The sequence below is a fragment of the Bos taurus genome, chromosome 16 (assembly GCF_002263795.3).
Source record: "Bos taurus isolate L1 Dominette 01449 registration number 42190680 breed Hereford chromosome 16, ARS-UCD2.0, whole genome shotgun sequence".
Taxonomy (NCBI): Eukaryota; Metazoa; Chordata; class Mammalia; order Artiodactyla; family Bovidae; genus Bos; species Bos taurus.
The window spans coordinates 80,949,932-80,974,623 of record NC_037343.1 but is presented as its reverse complement, the minus strand read 5'-3'; positions in this window follow the sequence as shown (position 1 = coordinate 80,974,623).

Below are 24,692 nucleotides of genomic sequence, written 5' to 3'. Positions count from 1 at the left end.
ATAGGGTCGTGGTGAGTCTACAGATCAATTTGGGGAAAACAGATATATTAGCAATATGAAATCCTCCAATCTGTGAACATGGTTTGTCTCTTACCTATTATCTTATTTCATGTTTTTCAGAAGTGTCTTATAAATACACATGGATTTACTTTCTAAACATAATCATTTTTTAGCACTGTAAATACTTTGAACCCCTTTTTCATTTTTTTTCACTAGTACATGAGAATACAATCGGTTTCAGTATACCTACCTTATTATGTGTAATCTTTTTAGGTTCACTTATTCATGTAGATTTTTATAGTTTTTTTAGTAGTTTTTAATCTATGCAGTTATGTCAAGATCACATAAAGACCATTTTATTTCTCCCTACGTAACTTTATCTCTTACTTACCTTACTGCACAGGCTTAAAACGCCCGGGAAAATATAGGACAGCATAGTGGCCCCATTGCCTGCTGTCAGCTTTGTACGGAATGGAATCAGTATTTCATCAAATATGATGATGGCCTGGAAGCTTTTCATCGCCATCTTCTGTCAGATTGTGGAAGCCCCTTTCTACTTCTAGTTTTCTGGCATGTTTTAACGTGAATGGGTATTAAATTTTGTCAAATTTCTGTCTGTCAACTGAAATTATCATGTCTGTTTTTCTATTTTAGTCTGTGGAATGTGACAACTTAAACTGAATGATTTTTTTAAATCAACTTATATGGAATCATTTTATACTAACCTTGCATTCCTAGAATACTTCACATTTGGTCATGGCATGTTATTATCTTCATATATTGCCGTTTTTGTTAATATTTTGTCAGTGATATCTGTCCCTGTGTTCATGAGGCATATTGGTCTACAATTCCTTTTTTTGTAATGCCTTTCTCAGGCTGTGGTATCAGGGTTATACTGCCCTCAGGAAACAAGCCAATAAATATTCTTCCTCTTCTGTTTTCTGAAATATATGCTGTATGGTTGACATCATTTTTTCATTTCTTATCAAATGTTTGGTAGAATTCACTAGTGAGGTCTTTGGGTGTGGAGTTTTTCTGAGAAGGGCTTTTATTTCAGATTCACTTTCTTTAATAGAAGGCCATTAAAATGTTTTTTTCTTCCTGGGTCAATTTTGGTGTGTTTGTTTTGTATGGAATTTGCCATTTTTCCAATTGGCTATAAATTTCCTTCTAGCTACTATTTTAACTGTATCCACAAAAAAATTTTTTATGAGAGATGTTCATTATCATTCATTCCAAAATAAGCTCCTATTTCCCTTGTGATTTCTTCTTTGACCATGAATTAAACAATACCTTTATTTTCTCTTCATTTTTGGAGAATAGTTTAAACAGATATAGATTTCTAAGTTGAGAAGACTTTTTTTCTTTCAACACTTTAAAAATGTCACTGCATTGTCTTCTTGATGCAATGCTGTTGAATTCAGTCTTCACTTTCACATTGATCTTCTCTATGGAATATGCCTTTTTCCCTTCTATATTAATTTAATATTTTTTACTACTTCTTTTCAGCAATTTGACTATGATGAGATTATATGTGTGTGTGTTTTTTTCTATTCAATCTTCTTAGATATCTTTAAGCACTTAGGACCTGTGGCCTGATATTTTCCATCATATTTGGAAATACTTTAGCCTTTATTTCTTCAAATGTTTTTCTGCAACGTTGTCTCTCCCCTTTCCTTCCGTGACTTTAATTATAAATATGTTCTCATTATTTTCAGTTGTCATAAAATGATAATATTCCCCAAGATTGCATTTTATCATTAATAAATTGAAAATTATTGACACTTTCAAAAAACTCTTCTCTGTAGCCCATATTTTGTTGAAAAAAATTAACTCTTTCTACATATGTTGAGATTCCTGGTAAGCTCAGGAAAATTCTCAGTGAAGGCACATAATTATGCTTTTATGTATGGAAATGTTTAAATATTTTAGTCCAAATATTTTCATCATATCATTTTTATTTCATTAAGACTTATTCTTAGACAAATATTTTATAACACAAAACTCAACAGTATTGTCTCCATTTCTAATTATCTTGAATATTTTGCCAAACAAAACAGAGATGTCACAAAATAATAGGGCTTTTCCATTTCATTCTATTTGTTACAGAATGTAAATTTACCCCCAAATGGAAGCTCATTCAAAACTTGTTCTCACGAGTTATGAAATCACAAACCACAGCTGTGAAGGCTCAGTCAGGTACACTGCGCTCCTCTTACTTGATTTTGTCATTTTGCTGCTCACTTTCGCAGTGACAAATTCAATTGCTTCCTGTTTATATACCGCGTTTTTAGGAATTCCATTCTGCTAACGTCTGCAAAACTTTATGTTTCTATGGTGTTCCTTCACTGAACATTTTGATTATTCACACTGATTTTGAAAAAAATTGCAACAAAAAAGAGTAGAGGACTCTATTCAGAAACTAGTCACAGTTTTACAAACTAACTCAATAACTTTGCAGGGCAACAGCTTGATTTTCAAAGCAGTTCCACAAAGAATCAAGCATTTGCAAACTCTGATACTGGGCAGCTAAGAGAAACAGCTGTGTACTATCATGCCTGAATATTTTTAATTCATTCTCAACTTAATTGCCAAATATTTGTTGTTCAGTCACTTTAGGTGTTTTATTAGCTCATCTCCTCCTCCTTCATGTACTCCTCCAGATGTAATCTTGGGTTATCCATTCACATTTACAGATGAAGCCTATTTTGCTTAATATAGGTCATTGATAAATTTCCTACACAATTGTGAATTCTGTCTCCAGCAGCCAAAATTGGTTCCTGCTGTCATCCTGGTATACCACCTATTTTAAGTTTGTACTGGATGCCTTGTTTTAAATGAAGTCTTATTATTAAGAGATGAATTAAAATAAGCCTGGACTGGTTTGATATACCTCTGCTTTTTATGTTCAGATTTTTCCATGGTCCAGTCTAGTGATGTACATGACACATGTGCACTGAATAGAATTTTCACTTTAACATGTAGTTAATTGTGAAAGTCGCCCACTGACATACCACCCCCTTCCCCATCCTTTACGAACATTATGTAACTAACATCTCCTGTTCATTGACAGTGGGCAGAGTGCTCAGTGAATAGAATGAAGTGTGCTCAGACACAGGTGCTCAGGGAACATTAGCTCCTCTCTGGATCCTGTATTGCTGAAGCCGTACTGGCCACTTCAATAAATAAACCCCAACCGTGTAGTGGCTCCTCACAGTGTGAGTCTAATTCTTACTCGTGTAACAGTCACCGCTGGTGTTCCTGGTCAGTGAGTGGCTATCTTGACCCCTGTAAATCAGGGACCCAGGTTCCTGCCAACTTCTGGTGCCACAATCCAAATGGCCTCTTCTGTTGTCTGTGTCCAGATGGCAGATGGGACAGAGAACTTCTAAGATCTTGGCCTACAGGTGACACACACCACCCCCACGTACATGACTACTGGTCACACGGCCACACACGTCAATCAAAGGAATTAGAAAATGCAGTCCTTGACTGGGCAGCCATATTTCTACTAAATTCTATACTATGGAAATGGGGCACAATTTTTGTTTGAAACAAGCATTCAATATTATTGATTCTTAAACTCTTTACATTACTTTAAAATAAGTTCCCAGATGGATCAATATTTAAGTGTAAAAAGGTAGATAATTATAATCTCAGAAATAAAAAGATCTGTCTGCTGTGACACAAACTCCTGAATCCACTGGGAAAAAAAAAAAAAAAGCATAGGTTGATTCAATCACAAACTTAAGCCATAGCAACTAAAAAAAAAGAGGTTAGACAAGGGAGCCCTCAACACACAGGAAAAAGTCAAGAAGAAAATTGTAACTGTCCAAAAAAGGAAATCAATAAAAGATGTAGGATTGTAGTTTCTACATCCCAAAGAGACATATGGTTAGTCTAAGCAACAAGTTAAAAGAATTAAATCAGAATAAGATACCGATGGCATGAATCACTTTAATGGCCTTCTGAAATAGGCTGCAGCAAAACAGAACACCATACACTATTTTTGAGGGTGTAAATTGATACAACCTCTATAGATTTTAATTTTCAATAGTTCTAAAAATTTTAATGAGGATATCCTTTGACATACTAAGTCCCTTTCTAAAAAAAAAATCTCACAAATACTGTTCTTATGTTCTAAGTAAAGACATTCCCTGTCCTTCACCATCTCCTTGAGTTTGTTCAGATTCATGTCTATCGAGTCAGTGATGCTATCCAACCATCTCATCATCTGTTGTTCCCTTTTCCTCCTGCTTTCAATCTGTCCCAGCATCAGGGTCTTTTCCAATGATTTGGTTCTTCACATTAGGTGGCCAAAGTACTGGAGCTTCAGCTTCAGCAGGGTTATGGTTAATTTATGTTTCAGCCATACACTGGAAAATTATAAATCAATTCAAAAGAATAAGATAAATCTACATACAGAAGTCTACATACAGATGTTAAGATCCTTTGACATATTTGGTGAAAAATGTATTCTGCATACTGAGGTAGTGCAGCAATATTTATGAAAAAGATATACTTGCATATATTTTGATATACCTGCAAATGCAAAGAAAACAGTTTGTAATGATAAGCACCCACTTTTTAAATTTAAGTAGAAGAGGAACGAGACAGAATGAAGTTTAGTTACTGTCCAACTATCTGAAGCCCTCTTCTGCAGTTTTTTTTTTTGTGTGTGTTTTTTTTTAAGCGCAGAGTGCCCCATTTCTAATTTCCACCCTGAGCTCCTTTCAGGGGTGTTGAAGCTCAGCCGCTTCAGTGGCCATGATTCAATCTTTGTAGAGGTAGATGATAGAGCCCCGTCAGGGTCATTGATCTGACCACAGTTTGGGGGCACTGCAGAACCATTTTGTCACACACTTGGTAATGTAAAAGACAACACTTTTTTAAATTTTTTAAAAATTTAAAAGACACAGGAACCCATGCAATCTTGGCCCAACAAGGTGCAATAGTCAAGTCTGGGAAGCAAGCTAAATGTAGAAATTACAGATGAATAGAAACAGAAGACCGGGTACATGTACACAATGCAATGTTTCTCAACAATAAGGAAGTAGGAAATAATGCCAAGTCCAGCCACAGGAAATAAAGTGGAGACGATCATTCCAAGTGAAGTAAGGGAGACAGAGAGAGACACGTGTCATGTGATATCACCTCTAGGTGTAACCTAAAAATAGATACAAATGAAGTTCTTTCACAAAGAAACACAGCCTAACAGATTTAGAAAAGAAACTTCTGGTCACCAAGAAAATTAAGTTGCATTAGACTGAAAAGGAAAAAAAGCCCCACAAGATTGTGATTCACCTATATACTCCAGTTCAAACCATAGGGTAAAAACAGAAAAATATGGAACAAGAAATGCTGGTTCTATTCCCTTCAGGCCACAGTGACCTGGGCTGGTGTCCCATCCCTGGAGTCTGATTGGCTTGGACACCAAGGCTGAGCGTACTGGGGCTGAGGGAGCCAGGAGCAGGTGGCAGGCAGTGTCCCCCCAAGGTGGACCTGGGGTGCCTGCTGCCCTCTGCAGAGCCCCCAACCTTCAGAAACAAGTGGGGGAAATTAGGTGTTTGGAATCAACATATACACAGAAATACATATCAGATGATCAAAATGTAACCAGTGAATAGCATAGGAAAGCTGATGAACACACTGTAATAATCACCCATACGTGACAATGAACCCAAAGAGAATAGATAAGCATCTATGTATAACTGAATCATGTATTGCACAACTGAAACAAACACATCAGAAATCAACAATATCCCAACATAAAATAACAAGGAGATTACGGCCGGGGGCGGGGCGGGGGGGGGGCGGGAGCAGGACATGGAGACGTGCTGCCCCCTCGTGGCCTTTTAATTTACCAACACCGTGAAAAGCAGCGCTGCGGGGCATCTAATGCACAACGTCCTAGGTGTCACTGAAAAAACATTCAAAACAAGGCAGGCATTCAAGTAGCCAATTTCAAGAAGTAAGTTTAACTCACATTCTTTAAAAGAATCACATGAAAAGAGGTCCACATCACTAAATATTACAGACACGCAAGTCAAAACTACAATGAGGTATTTCCTCACATGGTTCACAACGACCATTGTCCAGAAGCTGACAAACAGTGAACGCTGGAGAAGGCGTGGAACGAAGGCAGCCCTCCCACGCTGTTAGTGAAAAGGTGGGTTAGCAGCAGCCGCCATGAAGAACCGTGTGCAGGCTTTTTAAGAAATGGTCATGAGAATGAAATTAGAATACTGCCTAACAGCATACAGAAAAATAAACTCCAAATAGATTAAGGACCTAAATCAAAGGACAGAAAATATGGAACTCTTAAGGGAAAAAGCAGAACACACTTTGACATAAAATGCAGCAAGTTTTCGTTTGACCCACCTCTTAGAATCATGAAAAATAAAACAAAAATAAATAAATGGGACCTCATCACCGATAAAAATGCAAAAAAGCAAAATGGTTGTCTGAGGAGGCCTTACAAATAGCTGTGAAAAGAAGAGAAGCGAAAAGCAAAGGAGAAAAGGAACAATATACCCATTTGAATGCAGAGTTCCAAAGAACAGCAAGGAGAGATAAGAAAGGCTTTCTCAGTGATCAATGCAAAGAAATAGAGGAAAGCAATAGAACAGGAAAGACTAGAGATCTCTTCAAGAAAATTAGAGATACCAAGGGAACATTTCATGCAAAGATGGGCACAATAAAGGACAGAAATGGTATGGACCTAACAGAAGCAGAAGATATTAAGAAGAGGTGGCAAGAATACACAGAAGAACTGTACAAAAAAGATCTTCATGACCCAGAAAATCATGACAGTGTGATTACTCACCAGGAACCAGACTTCCTGGAATGTGAACTCAAGTGGTCCTTAGGAAGCATCACTATGAACAAAGCTAGTGGAGGTGATGGAATTCCAGTTGAGCTATTCCAAATCCTGAAAGATGATGCTGTGAAACTGCTGCACTCAATATGCCAGCAAATGTGGAAAACTCAGCAGTGACCACAGGACTGGAAAAGGTCAGTTTTCATTTCAATCCCAAAGAAAGGCAACGCCAAAGAATGCTCAGACTACCACAAAAGTGCACTGATCTCACATGCTTAGCAAAGTGATGCTCAAAACACTCCAAGCCAGGCTTCAACAGTGCGTGAACCAGGAACTTCCAGATGTTCAAGCTGGTTTTAGAAAAGGCAGAGGAACCAGAGATCAAATTGCCAACATCTGTTGGATCATCTAAAAAGCAAGAGAATTCCAGAAAAACATCTATTTCTGCTTTATTGACTATGCCAAAGCCTTTGACTGTGTTCATTACAATAAACCGTGGAAAATTCTAAAAGAGATGGGAATACCAGACCACCTGACCTGCCTCTTCAGAAATCTGTATGCAGGTCAGTAAGCAACATTTAGAACTGGACATGGTACAACAGACTGGTTCCAAATAGGAAAAGGAGTACGTCAAGGCTGTATATTGTCACCCTGTTTATTTAACGTATATGCGGAGTACATCATGAGAAACGCTGGGCTGGATGAAGCACAAGCTGGAATCAAGATTGCCAGGAGAAATATCAATAACCTCAGATATGCAGATGACACCACCCTATGGCAAAAAGTGAAGAGGAACTAAAAAGCCTCTTGATGAAATTGAAAGGAGAGTGAAAATTTTGGCTTAAAGCTCAACATTCAGAAAACTAAGATTATGGCATCTGGTTCCATCACTTCATGGCAAATAGATGGATAAACAGTGGAAACCGTGGCTGATTTATTTTTTGAGGGCTCCAAAATCACTGCAGAGGATGACTGCAGCCATGAAATTAAAGAACGCTTACTCCTTGGAAGGAAAGTTATGACCAACCTAGACATTAAAGCAGAGACATTACTTTGCCAACAAAGGTCCATCTAGTCAAGGCCATGGTTTTTCCAGTGGTCATGTATGGATGTGAGAGTTGGACTGTGAAGAAAGCTGAGCACCAAAGAATTGATGCTTTTGAACTGTGGTGTTGGAGAAGACTCTTGAGAGTCCCTTGGACTGCAAGGAGATCAACCAGTCCATTCTAAAGGAAATCGGTCCTGAATATTCATTGGAAGGACTGATGTTGAAGCTGAAATTCCAATACTTTGGATACCTGATGAAAAGAACTGACTTATTTGAAAAGACCCTGATGCTAGGAAAGATGGAAGGCAGGAGGAGAAGGGGACAACAGAGGATGAGTTGGTTGGATGGCATCACTGACTGAATGAACATAAGTTTGAGTAAACTTCAGGAGTTGGTGATGGACAGGGAGGCCTGGCATGCTGCAGTCCATGGGGTCACAAAGAGTCAGACACAACTGAGCAACTGAACTCAACTGAACTCCCCTTTAAAATGCTGGCACAGTAGAGGAAACCATAAATACAACAAAAAGACAAACCTCATAATGGAACTAATCTGTGCAAATAAACACCCACAAGGAATTTCTCTTCAAAATACACACAGCTTATGAACTTTGATATCAAAGAAACAACCCAGTCAAATGGGGGCACAAGATTTAAACGGACCTTTCTCCACAGAAGACACAGAGATGGCCACGAAGCACATGAAAAGATAGCATCTGAAGTATTAGAGAACTGTGAATCAAAAGTGGCATCACCTCAAACACATCAGAACAGTCAGCCTAGAAAATCTATGACAATAAATGTTGGAGAGGGAATGGAGGGAAAAGAACCCTCCTAGCTGTGGGTGGGAATGAAAGTCAGCAAATCTACAAAGGAGATTAGGACAAAGGTTCATTTAAAACTTAGCAGAGAAGTACCATCAGTTCAGTTCAGTTCAGTCGCTCGGTCATGTCTGACTCTGCGACCCCATGAATCGCAGCATGCCAGGCCTCCCTGTCCATCACCAACTCCCGGAGTTCACTCAGACTCATGTCCATCGAGTCGGTGATGCCATCCAGCCATCTCATCCTCTGTCGTCCCCTTTTCCTCCTGCCCCTAATCCCTCCCAGCATCAGAGTCTTTTCCAATGAGTCAACTCTTCCCATGAGGTGGCCAAAGTACTGGAGTTTCAGCTTTAGAATCATTCCTTCCAAAGAACACCCAGGGCTGATCTCCTTTAGAATGGACTGGTTGGATCTCCTTGCAGTCCAAGGGACTCTCAGGAGTCTTCTCCAATACCACAGTTCAAAAGCATCAATTCTTCGGTGCTCAGCTTTCTTCACAGTCCAACTCTCATATCCATACATGACCACTGGAACTCCATGGGATTTTCCAGGCAAGAGTACTGGAGTGGGATGCCATCGCCTTCTCCGGGAAAAACCATAGCCTTGACTAGACAGACCTTTGTTGGCAAAGTAATGTCTGTGCTTTTCAATATGCTATTTATATTGGTCATAACTTTCCTTCCAGGGAGTAAGCGTCTTTTAATTTCATGGCTGCAGTCACCATCTGTAGTGATTTTGGAGCCCAGAAAAATAAAGTCTGACACTGTTTCCACTGTTTCCCCATCTATTTCCCATGAAGTGATGGGACCGGATGCCATGATCTTCGTTTTCTGAATGTTGAGCTTTAAGCCCACTTTTTCACTCTCCACTTTCACTTTCATCAAGAGGCTTTTTAGCTCCTCTTCACTTTCTGCCATAAGGGTGGTGTCATCTGCATATGAGGTTATTGATATTTCTCCCAGCAATCTTGATTCCAGCTTGTGCTTCTTCCAGCCCAGCGTTTCTCAAGATGTACTCTGCATATAAGTTAAATAAGCAGGGTGACAATATACAGCCTTGACATACTCCTTTTCCTATCTGGAATGCAAAAGTAGGAAGTCAAGAAACACCTGGAGTAACAGGCAAATTTGGCCTTAGAGTACGGAATGAAGCAGGGCAAAGGCTAATAGAGTTTTGCCAAGAGAACGCACTGGTCATACCAAATACCCTCTTCCAACAACACAAGAGAAGACTCTATACATGGACATCACCAGATGGTCAACACTGAAATCAGGTTGATTATATTCTTTGCAGCCAAAGTTGAAGAAGCTCTATACAGTCAACAAAAACAAGACTGGGAGCTGACTGTGGTTCAGATCATGAACTCCTTATTGCCAAATTCAGACTTAAATTGAAGAAAGTAAGGAAAACCACTAGACCATTCAGGTATGACCTAAATCAAATCCCTTATGATTATACAGTAGAAGTGAGAAATAGATTTAAGGGACTAGATCGGATAGAGTGCCTGATGAGCTATGCAATGAGGTTCGTGACATTGTACAGGAGACAGGGATCAAGACCATCCCCATGGAAAAGAAATGCAAAAAAGCAAAATGGCTGTCTGGGGAGAAGTACTATAGGGCCCAGCAATCCCATTCCCGGGCACAGATCCAGGGAAAACCATAATTTTAATGACAGGTGCACCCCAGTGTTCATGGCAGCACCATGTACAAGAGCCAAGACACGGAAGAAGCCTAAGTGGGTAAGGACAGATGAATGGGTAAAAAAGTGGGGAACGCACATGCAGAGCAATATTAGTCATAAAGGATGACATCACGCCATGTCCAGCAACAAGGAAGAGAGTAGAGATGATCACACTAAGTGACGTGAGACAAAGAAAGACAAACATCCTATGACATCACTTAGGGGTGGATTCTAAAAACGGATCCAAATGAACTTTACCAAACAGAAGTGGCCTGACAACATAGCACAGTGCCTTATGGTTACCGAGAGGGAAGTGAGGTGGGTGGAGGAAATGAGCAGGTAGGATGAACACACACACACGACTCTTTGTAAAATGATCAACAAGAACCCACTATAGGACGAGGACCCCTACTCAACACTGCATAATAAACTATACGGGAATGGAACCCAAAAAGCAATGTATACACGCTATGCATGAGGGAATCACGCTGCTGTCCACCTGAAACAAACAACACGCTCTACAACATTGTAAGTCACCTACACGCCAATGCAAAACACAGGTTACAGAAAGGGAACGCTGACTGTTCCCCTTGGACCTTGGTGGCCTGGCTGCTGCCCTATCCTTGAAGCCTGGGCAGGCCTGGGGCCCATGAGCTCACTGTCTTGGGGGCTGAGGGGACTAGACATAGGTCCTCCTGAAGCAAAACTCCGCCTAATACACCCAAAGGACGGTGGCGCCACTGGCCCAGAAGAGCTTTGAAAAGTCCCCTGGGCTCGAAGTCTCCTGGTGACAGGGTTCCCGCCTCCATCTTCCTTCCTTGGGGTCACCCCACCTATGTTGACAGCACCCTCCACTGACTGGTGTTCCAGGAACTGTGATGTGTCCAGGACATAGGACTAAGGAAGGAAGACGGAACGGCACACAAGCCTGGGGTGTTTCTTCTGGACATTCCACTCTAATTGGCAACCCAGGAATAGGACCTTTCCTAAGGCTCTGGTTGCCCCAGTAACCAGAGTTGGGCATTAATATGCTGCCGCCTTGTGGCCATTTCCTGTAACAACAACTCTGAAGCCATTGCTCGTACAGTGTGAGTTGCTCAGTCATGTCGGACTCCTCAAGACCCCATGAACTGTAGCCTGCCAAGGTCCTCTGTCCATGGGATTCTCCAGGCAAGAATACTGGAGTAGGCTGCCATTTCCTTCTCCACCATTGCTCATGGGCACTTAATATTCACAAGGCCAGCAGGCTGTAAATGAAAAACACCTGCACTCATGAAATGTCCTAGGGGAGGTCATCAGAAAAATATTAAAAACAGAGCAGGCATACAAGAAGACAATTTGAATAAGTAAGTTTACCTCACACTGTTTTAAAAAATCACATGCAGCACTAGTGGCGGATCCATGTCGATGTATGGCAAAAACCACCACAATATTATAATTAGCCTCCAATTAAAATAAATAAATCAAATTTTAAAAATCATATGCAAAGATGTCAACATCACTAAATATGAGAGATATGTAAATCAAAACTTCAGTGAGGTATCACCTCACACCGGTCAGAATGGCCATGGATGGAAACTCTACAAACAGGAATTGCTGGAGAGGGTGTAGAGAAAGGGAGCCTACACTGACGCTGGGAACGGAAATAGGGAGCAGCCACTGTGGAGGACACCGGGCAGGTTCCTTAGCAATGAAGTTAGAATGCTCCCTAACACCATACACAGAAGCAAACTCCAAATAGATTAAAGATCTGAATAAAAAGACAGGTACTATGCAACTCTTAAGGAAAAGAGCAGAACACGTTTTGACATAAAATGCAGCAAGTTCTTTTTTGATCCACCTCGTAGAATCATGAAAAATAAAAAAATAAATGAATGGGACCTTCTGTTAAAAAGTATTTGCACAGCAAAGGAAACCGTCAGTGAAAGAAAAAGACAACCCTCAGAACGGAAAAAAATTCCTGCAAAGGAAAATACCTACAAAGAATTTATGTCCAACACATACAAACAACTTGCACAGCTCAATATTTTTTTAAAAAATCCAATAAATATTAGCCAATGATCTAAATACACATTTCTCCAAAGATGTCATAGAGACAGCCATAAAGCACAAGAAAAGATGCTCAGTATCACTAGTTCTCAGAGAAAGGCAAACCAAATGTACAACGGGGTATCACCTCACATTGATCAGAATGCCCGTATCAAGAAACCTAAATAAATTCTGCAGAAGGTGTAGAGAGAAGGGAACCCTCCTACACTGATGGCAGGAATATAAATCAGTACACCCACTAGCGAGAAGATGATGGAGGTTCTTAAAAACCAAACATAAAAGAACCAAGAGACTGGCAGTGTCATGCCTAGGCATAGATCCAGAGAAAACCAAAATTTAAAAAGCCACCTGCACCCCAGAGATCATGGCAGTACCAGGTACAATAACCGAGCCACAGAAGCAACTTAAGTATACAAGGACAGATGGATGGATACAGAAAAATTGGGTGCACACACACAACGCAATATTAATCAGACACAAAGAAGGGTGAAATAATGTCACTTCCAGTTACAGGAAAGAAACTGGAGATGATGGTACTAAGTGAAGTAAGTGAGAAAGACTGAGGCGAGTGTCATAGGTCATCAGTTCTGGTGGAAACTAAACACAGACACGTGTGAACTTCTTTATAAAAGAGAAACAGCCTCACAGATGCAGAAGAGGAATGCATGGACACCGAAAAAGAGAGGCGGAGGGACAGCGAGCAACGAGCTGGTTCAGATCAACATACACACTGTGAAACAGGGGCTGAAGGGCTCTAAACAGCCACAAGGCCAGCAGGGTTGTAATTGACACCTGCCCTCAAGAAATGTCCTGGGTAAATCGTTGGAAAAGAACTCCAAACAGGGCCAGCTTTCAAGAGGTAAACTGTAATCACAAAGTGTAAAATAAAGGCGCACAGAAAGATGCTCCACATCAATGATTATTAAATCAACGCCAATCAAAACCACAGTGAGGTGTCACCTCACACTGGTCACAGTGACCGTCATTGAAAAGATCTACAAAGAATAAATACTGCAGAGGATGCACAGAAAGGGGAAAGAAAGTGAAAGTGAAGTCGCTCAGTCATGTCCGACTCTTTGCGATCCCATGGAATGTAGTCTACCAGGCTTCTCTGTCCATGGGATGTTTCCAGGCAAGAGTACTGGAGTGGGTTGCCATTTCCTCCTCCAGGGGATCTTCCTGACCCAGGGATCGAACCCAGGTCTCCTGCATTGCAGGTACACGCTTTACCCTCTGAGCCAAAGGGGAACCGTCTTACAATCTTGGTGGGAATGTAAACAGTGAAACCACGATGGAAAACAGCATGGAGGGTCCTTGAACACTAAACACAGAGGTATCATATGATCCTGCAATCCCATTCCTGGGCTTAGGTCCAGAGAGGATCACCATTCAAAATGACACGTGCACTTTGACTATCACAACAGCCAAGACGCAGAATTCACCACTGACAGAAAATGAAGACTGTGTGGCTCATCGATACACTGGAAGGCTCTTCAGCCACAAAACATAACGGAATACTGATACTGGCAGCAGCAAGTGTGTACCAAGAAATTATCATCCTAATGGGGTAAATCAGGGAGAAAAAGACAGATATCCTGTGGGAGCACATACAGGTGGGACCTATAAATTCATCCCAATGAACGGGTACACAAAACAGAGACAGACTCACAGACAGAGAGAACCGAGCTGCGATCATCAAAGGAAGTCAGAAGGGAGGGATAAATTAAGAGTTTGGGATGAAATTAAATAAACTAATAGATACCGAGTTTTTTTGTTGACCATGATGGCTACTCCCTTTCTCCTAAGGGATTCCTGCCCACAGTAGTAGATATAATGGTCATCTGAGTTAAATTCACCCATTCCAGTCCATTTGAGTTCGCTGATTCCTAGGATGTCGACATTGACTCTTGCCATCTCCTGTTTGACCACTTCCAATTTGCCTTGATTCATGGACCTGACATTCCAGGTTCCTATGCAATATTGCTCTTTACAGCATCAGACCTTGCTTCTATCACCAGTCACATCCACAACTGGGTATTGTTTTTGCTTTGGCTCCATCCCTTCATTCTTTCTGGAGTTATTTCTCCACTGATGTCCAGTAGCATATTGGGCACTTACCGACCTGAGGAGTTTCTCTTTCAGTATCCTATCATTTTGCCTTTTCATGCTGTTCATGGGGTTCTCAAGGCAAGAATACTGAAGTGGTTTGCCATTCCCTTCTCCAGTGGACCACATTCTGTCAGACCTCTCCACCATGACCCGTGTGTCTTGGGTGGCCCCACACGGCATGGCTTAGTTTCATTGAGTTAGATAAGGCTGTGGTCTGTGTGATCAGATTGGTTAGTTTTCTGTGATTATGGTTTCAGCGTGTCTGCCCTCTGATGCCCTCTAGCAACACCTACCATCTTACTTGGATTTCTCTTACCTTGGGCGTGGGGTATCTCTTCACATCTGCCCCAGCAAAGCGCACCCACCACTCCTTACCTTGGACGAGGGGTATCTCCTCACCACCACCCCTCCTGACCTTGAATGTGGAGTAGCTCCTCTTGGCCCTACTGAGCCTGCACAGCAACCACTCCTTGGACATGGAGTTGCTCCTCTCGGCCACCGCCCCTGACCTCGGACGTGGGGTGGCTCCTCTCAGCCGCTGCCCCTGACCTAGGGCATGGGGTAGCTTGTCTCGGCCGCCACCCCTGACCTTGGATGTAGGGTAGCTCATCTCGGCCACTCCTGCACCATCGCAGCCTAGTGCTCTCGGTCACCACCCCAACCTTGGGCAAGGGGTAGCTCCTCTCAGCCATGCTTCTGCGTGGTCCATCACAGCCAGCATGCTTCTGCAATCTCAAAAATGACAGAATGATCTCTGTTCGTTTCCAAGGCAAACCATTCAATATCACGGTAATCCAAGCCTATGCCCCAACCAGTAACGCTGAAGAAGCTGAAGTTGAACGGTTCTATGAAGACCTACAAGACCTTTTAGAACTAACACCCAAAAAAGATGTCCTTTTCATTATAGGGGACTGGAATGCAAAAGCAGGAAGTCAAGAAACACCTGGAGTAACAGGCAAATTTGGTCTTGAAGTACGGAACGAAGCAAGGCAAACGCTAATAGAGTTTTGCCAAGAGAATGTATTGGTCATAGCAAACACCCTCTTCCAACAACACAAGAGAAGACTCTACACATGAACATCACCAGATGGTCAACACTGAAATCAGATTGATTATATTCTTTGCAGCCAAAGATGGAGAAGCTCTATACAGTCAGCAAAAACAAGACCAGGAGCTGACTGTGGCTCAGATCATGAACTCCTTATTGCCAAATTCAGACTTCAACTGAAGAAAGTAGGGAAAACCACTAGACCATTCAGGTATGACCTAAATCAAATCCCTTATGATTATACAGTGGAAGTGAGAAATAGATTTAAGGGCCTAGATCTGATAGATCGAGTGCCTGATGAACTATGGAATGAGGTTCGTGACATTGTACAGGAGACAGGGATCAAGACCATCCCCATGGAAAAGAAATGCAAAAAAGCAAAATGGCTGTCTGAGGAGGCCTTACAAATAGCTGTGAAAAGAAGAGAAGTGAAAAGCAAAGGAGAAAAGGAAAGATATAAGCATCCGAATGCAGAGTTCCAAAGAATCGCAAGGAGAGATAAGAAAGCCTTCCTCAGCAATCAATGCAAAGAAATAGAGGAAAACAACAGAATGGGAAGGACTAGAGATCTCTTCAAGAAAATTAAAGATACCAAGGGAACATTTCATGCAAAGATGGGCTCAATAAAGGACAGAAATGGTATGGACCTAACAGAAGCAGAAGATATTAAGAAGAGGTGGCAAGAATACACAGAACTGTACAAAAAAGATCTTCACGACCCAGATAATCACGATGGTGTGATCACTGACCTAGAGCCAGACATCCTGGAATGTGAAGTCAAGTGGGCCTTAGAAAGCATCACTACAAACAAAGCTAGTGGAGGTGATGGAATTCCAGTTGAGCTATTTCAAATCCTGAAAGATGATGCTGTGAAAGTGCTGCATTCAATATGCCAGCAAATTTGGAAAACTCAGCAGTGGCCACAAGACTGGAAAAGGTCAGTTTTCATTCCAATCCCTAAGAAAGGCAGTGTCAAAGAATGCTCAGACTACCACACAATTGCACTCATCTCACACGCTAGTAAAGTAATGCTCAAAATTCTCCAAGCCAGGCTTCAGCAATACGTGAACCGTGAACTTTCAGATGTTCAAGCTGGTTTTAGAAAAGGCAGAGGAACCAGACATCAAACTGCCAACATCTTCTGGATCATCGAAAAAGCAAGAGAGTTCCAGAAAAACATGTATTTCTGCTTTATTGACTATGCCAAAGCCTTTGACTGTATGGATCACGATAAACTGTGGAAGATTCTGAAAGGGATGGGAATACCAGATCACCTGACCTGCCTCTTGAGAAACCTATATGCAGGTCAGAAAGCAACATTTAGAACTGGACATGGAACAACAGACTGGTTCCAAATAGGAAAAGGAGTACATCAAGGCTGTATATTGTCACCCTGCTTATTTAACTTATATGCAGAGTACATCCAGAGAAGGCAATGGCACCCCACTCCAGTACTCTTGCCTGGAAAATCCCATGGACGGAGGAGCATGGAAGCCTGCTGTCCATGGGGTCGCTGAGGGTCAGACACAACTGAGCAACTTCACTTTCACTTTTCACTTTCATGCATTGGAGAAGGAAATGGCAACCCACTCCAGTGTTCTTGCCTGGAGAATCCCAGGGACAGGGGAACCTGGTGGGCTGCCGTCTATGGGGTCGCACAGAGTCAGATATGACTGAAGTGACTTAGCAGCAGCACTAGCAGCAGCAGAGTACATCATGAGAAACGCTGGGCTGAATGAAGCACAAGCTGGAATCCAGATTGCCGGCAGAAATATCAATAACCTCAGATATGCAGATGACCCCACCCTTATGGCAGAAAGTGGAGAGTGCCGGGGTCCAGCCCCGGTGGATCCAGGGAATTCGAAGTGGGGACGGCGTCGGCGAGGATCAGGAAACAATTGCTTAATTAAACGTTAATTAAGGATATAAAGAGTAATAGAATACAGATAGCTCAGCAGGAAAATTCAGTGGAGAAAAGAGGCTGAATAATTCAGCCAGAAGGTGAGAGAAAGAACGACATGGGGAGACCAAGCTTCGGTGAACAAGGCCCGCACTTTATTTTCCAAAGTAGTTTTTATACCTTAAGTTATGCATAGAGGATAATGGAGGAAGGGGTAGAGTCATGCAGTAAGCCAGGCTTTCTTCCTGCAAACTTACCATATGCAAAAGTTTGGGTGATTTGCATCATCTTCTGGCCCGGAGGCCTGTTAACATTTTAAGACCCTTTCTTCAGAAAACTTATTTTTCTCTAAAGGTGATTCAGAGAAGGCAATGGCACCCCACTCCAGTACTCTTGCCTGGAAAACCCCATGGATGGAGGGGCCTGGAAGGCTGCAGTCCATGGGGTCGCTGCGGGTCAGATACGACTGAGTGACTTCACTTTCACTTTTCACTTGCATGCATTGGAGAAGGAAATGGCAACCCACTCCAGTGTTCTTGCCTGGAGAATCCCAGGGACGGGGGAGCCTGGTGGGCTGCCGTTTGTGGGGTTGCACAGAGTCGGACACGACTGAAGCGACTTAGCAGCAGCAGTAAAGGTGATTAGTCAGGCGCCACCCTCCAAAAGCATTAGATAAAGTTGCATTCCTACAGGGCAAAGGTGTGGTGGGCTAAGAAAAAGAATTAACTCAAGGGTCCAAGGTTACAAACATTAAAGCTACTACTTACACCAATTATATTAATCAGTACACTGCCAGGGACACAGCAGGTAAGGGATGTGGAAACTTAGCAGCAAACGTTGGTCCAAAAAGTGAAAAATCCTTCACCAATACAATTTCTAACCAATCTTTTAACTGCTCAAAGGAATCTGTATTTAGACAGTTTAGAACATCTCATGCCTCTCACAGTTGGGAGGCTCTGAACAATCACATGTGGCCTGAAAAACCTATTCAGGCAGGCTAGAGGACTTCCAAAGGAGTTTGTAGGTTGAAACACTATCAGACCCAGGAACTTTATTAACTGGAGCTGTAAGTTAACTCTTTTTTCAGAGAGAGGTAGTGGGGGACAGCCCCCACGTAAAGTCAGAGGTGTAGGTGAGAGCACAAAGCAGAAAATAGGCAGACTCTGGTTTTGGGGGTAGATGTTGGAGAATTTCCAGGGGGACTCCTGAGGCTCGATCCCGCCTTTGCATATGCCGAGCCTCCTTCCTCATGACCTTTGCCACAGGCAGAGTTCCTCACGATGGCACCGGGCAGGAGAGGAACTAAAAAGCCCCTTGATGAAAGTGAAAGAGGAGAGTAAAAAAATTGGCTTAAAGCTCAACATTCAGAAAGCTAAAATCATGGCATCTGGTCCCATCACTTCATGGGAGATAGATGGGGAAACAGTGGAAACAGTGTCAGACTTTATCTTTTTGTGCTCCAAAATCACTGCAGATGGTGATTGTAGCTATGAAATTAAAAGACGCTTACTGCTTGGAAGGAAAGTTATGACCAACCTAGATAGCATATTCAAAAGCAGAGACATTACTTTGCCAACAAAGGTTCATCTAGTCAAGGCTATGGTTCTTCCAGTGGTCATGTATGGATGTGAGAGTTGGACTGTAAAGAAAGCTGAGTGCTGAATAATTGATGCTTTTGAACTGTGGTGTTGGAGAAGACTCTTGAGAGTCCCTTGGACTGCAAGGAGATCCAACCAGTCCATTCTGAAGGAGCTCAGTCCTGGGTGTTCATTGGAAGGATTGATGCTAAAGCTGAAACTCCAGTACTTTGGCCATCTGATGTGAAGAGTTGACTCACTGGAAAAGACCCTGATGCTGGGAGGGATTGGAGGCAGGAGGAGAAGGGGATGACAGAGGATGAGATGTCTGGATGGCATCACTGACTCGATAGACATGAGTTTGAGTAAACTTTAGGAGTTGGTTATAGACAGGGAGGCCTGGCATGCTATGATTCATGGGGTCACAAAGAGTCAGACACGACTGAGCGACTAAACTAAACTGAACTGAAGATACCGAGTTGATAATGGAAAAGGACCAACTGAATAGAAGAGGGAACTCTACTGAACAAACTAATAACCTATCTAAGGAAAAACCAGGAAAAAAATAGATATACATCTATGTATAATTGAATCAAGTTCATGGACACCTAAAGCAAACAAAATATTGGAAATCAACTCTACTCCAATATAAAATAACAAATAAATTACAAATTAAATTACCTGAGCTTGGTCTAGGGGAAACCAGACAGTTGTGACCCTATGAATTGGACATGTGATGTGATATTAATATGTCGCCACCAAAGGTTCTCACCCAGCAGAACACAGAGCAGCAGCCCACTCAGAGCCGCCTGCCCTCACGTGGATGCATTCGAGAAGGTTAAGAAGAAGGAGCACAGGTCAATCAAGGCAACACCCTCAATTCAGATGCTGGACATCTCAGCGGGGACAAGACACACCGCAGGTAAACGGCAGATATGTGGTCTCTGGGTACAGGCTCCTGACCCATGTGGATGGGGTAAGACCCACACAGTCCCCAGACCCTGCCCCTGGGGTGGACGACCCTTGGTTAGGACCCCACGTATCTGCTTGTTGGGTCCTCAAGGCAGAAGTAAGCGGATTTCTGTAACCTCCTGGGACGGCAGAAAGAAGCCCAGGGTCAGTCTCCTGTCCCAGAGCGGTCCTCCCCTTTCGCTTTGGTTCTGTGTGATGTTAACTGCTTTTACAGCCGTCACGATAACGCTGAACACACCACCTTGGTTCTGGCAGGCTTGGTCCTTTCTTGCCCCACTGAAGTATTGAGAAAACACATCACACACGGGCTGGGAGCCGAGGGGCAGGTCTGGTCTCTGCTGAGTAAGGACCATCGACCGGAAGGAGGTTCCAGCAGCAACCTCACTTGCCCTTTGGCTTTTTGCCTGATCCACGTGCCCTGCAATCAATTCACCAGGTGAACCTACCTCCCTACTCAACCTGAATGTGCTGATATATTGGAATAATTACCAGGTAGCCCACCTGAGGAGTCTCCAGGAACCCCAGGTAGGGTGAGCCTCATGGGGGTAAAGAGGCAAACAGGCCTAAAGTGAATACCATAAAACATTAATTCCTAAACACAAAAGAAGCCCACATGTATTCTTCCCTTCTTCTTAGCTTTGAAGATTTTCAAAATAAAAAGTTTCTAAAAAATAAAGTTAACGTAAATGAATTTTGGTTCATGGCACTTTCTGAAGTCATCCCACAAATATTATAAGATGTAAGAGATGAATGTAGCTATTTCACGTGTCCACTGACAGAAGAATGGACAAGCAGACCATGGCCCATCCACACCATGAATGTTGTTCAGCCTGAAAGGAAGGCGGTTCTGACACAGGCTGCAGCATGGATGAGCGCTAAGCGCATTATGCTCGGGGACATAAGCCAGACATGGAAGACCTAGTGATGTCTGAGTCCACTCATACAAGGCGGAGAGCAGTCGGCTCCATAGACACAGAAAGCAGGATGGTGGGTGCCAGGGGCTGAGGGAGGGGAATGGGGACTGAGCGTCTCATGGGGACTGTCTCAGTTTTGCAAGACAGAAGTAGTTCTGGAGATAGCGGTCACGGTTGCACACCAGTGTGATGGACCCTGAAATGCGCACTTCAACAGGGATTAAGATGGCAAATGTTACATGTATGTAACCACAAATTTTTAAAACTTAAAAAAAGAAGACAGTCAGTGAATGCAATAAGATGTACAACTTTCCTAATAATCGAGGGATTGAAACCATAAGAATAAGCTATGCATACACTTGCCAGACTGGCAGACAGGAAAATCACAGTCAGACGTCAGCCTGGCTGACAAGAAAATCACGGCGTCAGACGCCAGCAGGACCCGGAGCAATGGGAAGCCTGGTGCAGCTGGGGTGCGACCACTTCTGAACCTACCCTGCCTCAGACCGCAGGGTCCAAGCACACATGGCCCACAGTGCTGCTCCGACCTGAACACAAACCCACGAGCACCGCGCCAGGACGCACAAGTGTGGACTCTGCACCCTCAGGAGCCAGACCAAAACCAACCTAAAGGACATCATGAGCGACATAGAGATGAAGCGTGCAAGCTCAGATGAGGGAATGCTCCAGAGCCGTCAAGTCAGTTTGTGTTTAGGTATAAAAATTATCTTTAAAAAATTTTACCCCCCAGATGAAAGAATCAGGGAGACATTGCTGAGCCACCCAGGGGGCCAACCAGCACACACAGCACATGCGCACAGAGTGGGGCTGGGCAATGCTGGGCCGCATGCCAGGGGGACCACGCGGACAAGACCACTGGCTCGGAGGCAGAGGACAGCAACCTTGGGGTAGCGGAGCAGGCTGCAACTGGAGAAGGCACTCCTGGGTGTCCGCTCGTCCTGCTCTGTCTCATGATTTTATGATTACTGTATACATGTACACAGTGTAATCCTTACTATGTAATTAAAGCTAGCCATCTTTCTTTATTAAAAAGTTCAGTTCAGTTCAGTCCACTTAGTCATGTCCGACTCTTTGCGACCCCATGAACGGCAGCACGCCAGGCCTCCCTGTCCATCACCAGCTCCCAGAGTCCACCCAAACCCATGTCCATTGAGTCAATGATGCCATCCAACCATCTCATCCTCTGTCGTCCCCTTCTCCTCCTGCCCTCAATCTTTCCCAGCATCAGGGTCTTTTCCAATGAGTCAGTTCTTTGCATCAGGTGGCCAAAGTATTGGAGTTTCAGCTTCAACATCAGTCCTTCCAATGAACACCCAGGACTGATCTCCTTTAGGATGGACTGGTTGGATCTCCTTGCAGTCCAAGGGACTCTCAAGAGTCTTCTCCAACACCACAGTTCAAAAGCATCAATTCTTCAGTGCTCAGCTTTTGTTCACAACTCTCACATCCATACATGACCACTGGAAGAACCATAGCCTTGACTAGACGGACCTTTGTTGGCAAAGTAATGTCTCTGCTTTTTAATATGCTATCTAGGTTGGTCATAACTTTCCTTCCAAGGAGCAAGCGTCTTTTAATTTCATGGCTGCAATCACTATCTGCAGTGATTTTGGAGCCCAGAAAAACAAAGTCAGCCACTATTTCCACTATTTCCCCATCTACTTCCCATGAAGTGATGGGACCAGATGCCATGATCTTAGTTTTCTGAATGTTGAGCTTTAAGCCAACTTTTTCACTCTCCCCTTTCACTTTCATCCAGAGGCTCTTTAGTTCTTCTTCACTTTCTGCCATAAGGGTGGTGTCATCTGCGTAGGGGGTCTCCCAAACAAAGTAGAAGGGGACCTTCCTCTCGCAGGAAAGAAATGAATGGTTTCTACCCGTGAAATCTCGATACCGTGGCCCCGTACACCACCAAGTCTGATGACAACCGGGTGAGCAGGGCGCGGGCACGGCGCCCGGAGGAGACCCCTGCCCGCGGTCACGGTCACGCTTCTGAGGAGCCCCGCGTGCTCCCGCTTCTCAGCGTCCTGGGAGCACGCTCCCGGCCGGGTTGCTCCTGCACAGCTCGGCCGTCACCGTTGCTGGGAGAGAAAGAAGAAGCGTGCAGAGAGGAAGGCTGGGCTCAAGCTGACCCCCTGCTTCCGTGGAGACGACGCCACAGGCCCTAAGAGAGGATGGAGAGGCCAGGGACCCAGCCTCATGGGCGCTTCACAGTCACAAGGCTGCCGGCTCTGAATGATACCGGCTCTGTAAAAATGTCCGTGCATAACTAATCGAAAATAATTAAAAACTGAGCAGAAAGTGAAGAAGAAAATTTCCACGGTGACTTCCACACACACTGTTTAAAAAAAAAAACTGTGAAAACCTGCTGCACATCACGAATTGTTAGAGACGTGCAAATCAAAACCACAACAAGGGATCACTCTGCACCTTTGAAAGGCCATCCTCAGCCTACAAAGAATAAATACGGAGAAGACATAGAGAAAAGGGAGCACTTCTGTGGTGCTGATGAGATGTGAATGGTAAGAATCACTGCTGAGAGGAGTATGGAACTGCCTTTTTTTATTTGGAAAACAGACATTGATGCCAGTGCCGGTCACTGGAGGACTTAAAACGTGTTCTGCTCAGCGCTTCCTCAGCGTCAGCACCAGCCAGCTGGAAGGTGCCTGAACAGCAGCTCCGCCTGAAGCTGGCAGACAGCCGCTGTGAGGGACCTGAGTTCCTGTAAACCTGATACGAACACAACACTGGAAACCAGCTCTACTTCAACATAAGATCAGAAGGAAACCACAGGGAAAAAGGAAACAGAAAATAGGGACAGGAAGAAAGCTTGTGACTGCTTTCCACAACAACGTCAAAAGCTGTGCTCATGGGCACTCGCTCTTCACAAGGTCTGCGGGTTGTGAGTAAACAACAGCTGTCCTCAAGAAACATTCCAGGAGTGTTCATCCAGAACCAATTCTAAACAAGGCAGATGTTCAAGAAGTTACTGGCAAGAGATAAGTTTCACTCACACCCTTTAAAAAAAAAATCACAGGAAATTATGTTAACATTATTAGTTATTTGAGAAATGCAAATCCAGACTGCAATGAGGTATCACCTCACACCTGTCAGAATGGCCATTGTCAAACACGCCACAGAGAATCAGTGCTGGAGAGGGTGCTAGGAAAGTCAGTCTGTAACCAGAACAGTTAATTTTGAATTAACACTGGGTCTGCTTCTGCGACTTTAACCCATGTCTTGTAGGTATTGTGGGGGTACATAATGGCCTGCCTCAGAGAGACAACCTGCCCTCTCACCTGTGAAGGACTGTGAGATCCCTGAGCTCTTTCTGTGGCAAATGGCGCCTCTCACCTGCTTACCGCTCAGAAATCCACATTTGGAGAGGACAGAATCACAGATAGCTGTGGTATCTTTGTTTGTTGATATGACAGAAGATATTCCATTTCACACCACCCATGAGATGACTGTAAGGGAATAAAACTAGCACATCCCTCTGCCCAAGGCTCGCCTTCTAGGGGATGCTTGCAAGGACTGAATGGCCTCTTTACTTTGTGTCCTAACCTCCCCCATCTCTGATTCGTAAGAGCTCCTGGCATCGAGGCCCCGATAATATGGCTGTTAGGAGACGTTAGTCCACTATCTTCTCAGTCGGCCAGCTTCCCAAATACAGCCATGTTCCTTGCCTCAACACCTTTATTGCCCTAGGGTGTGGCGAGCAGAGTGAG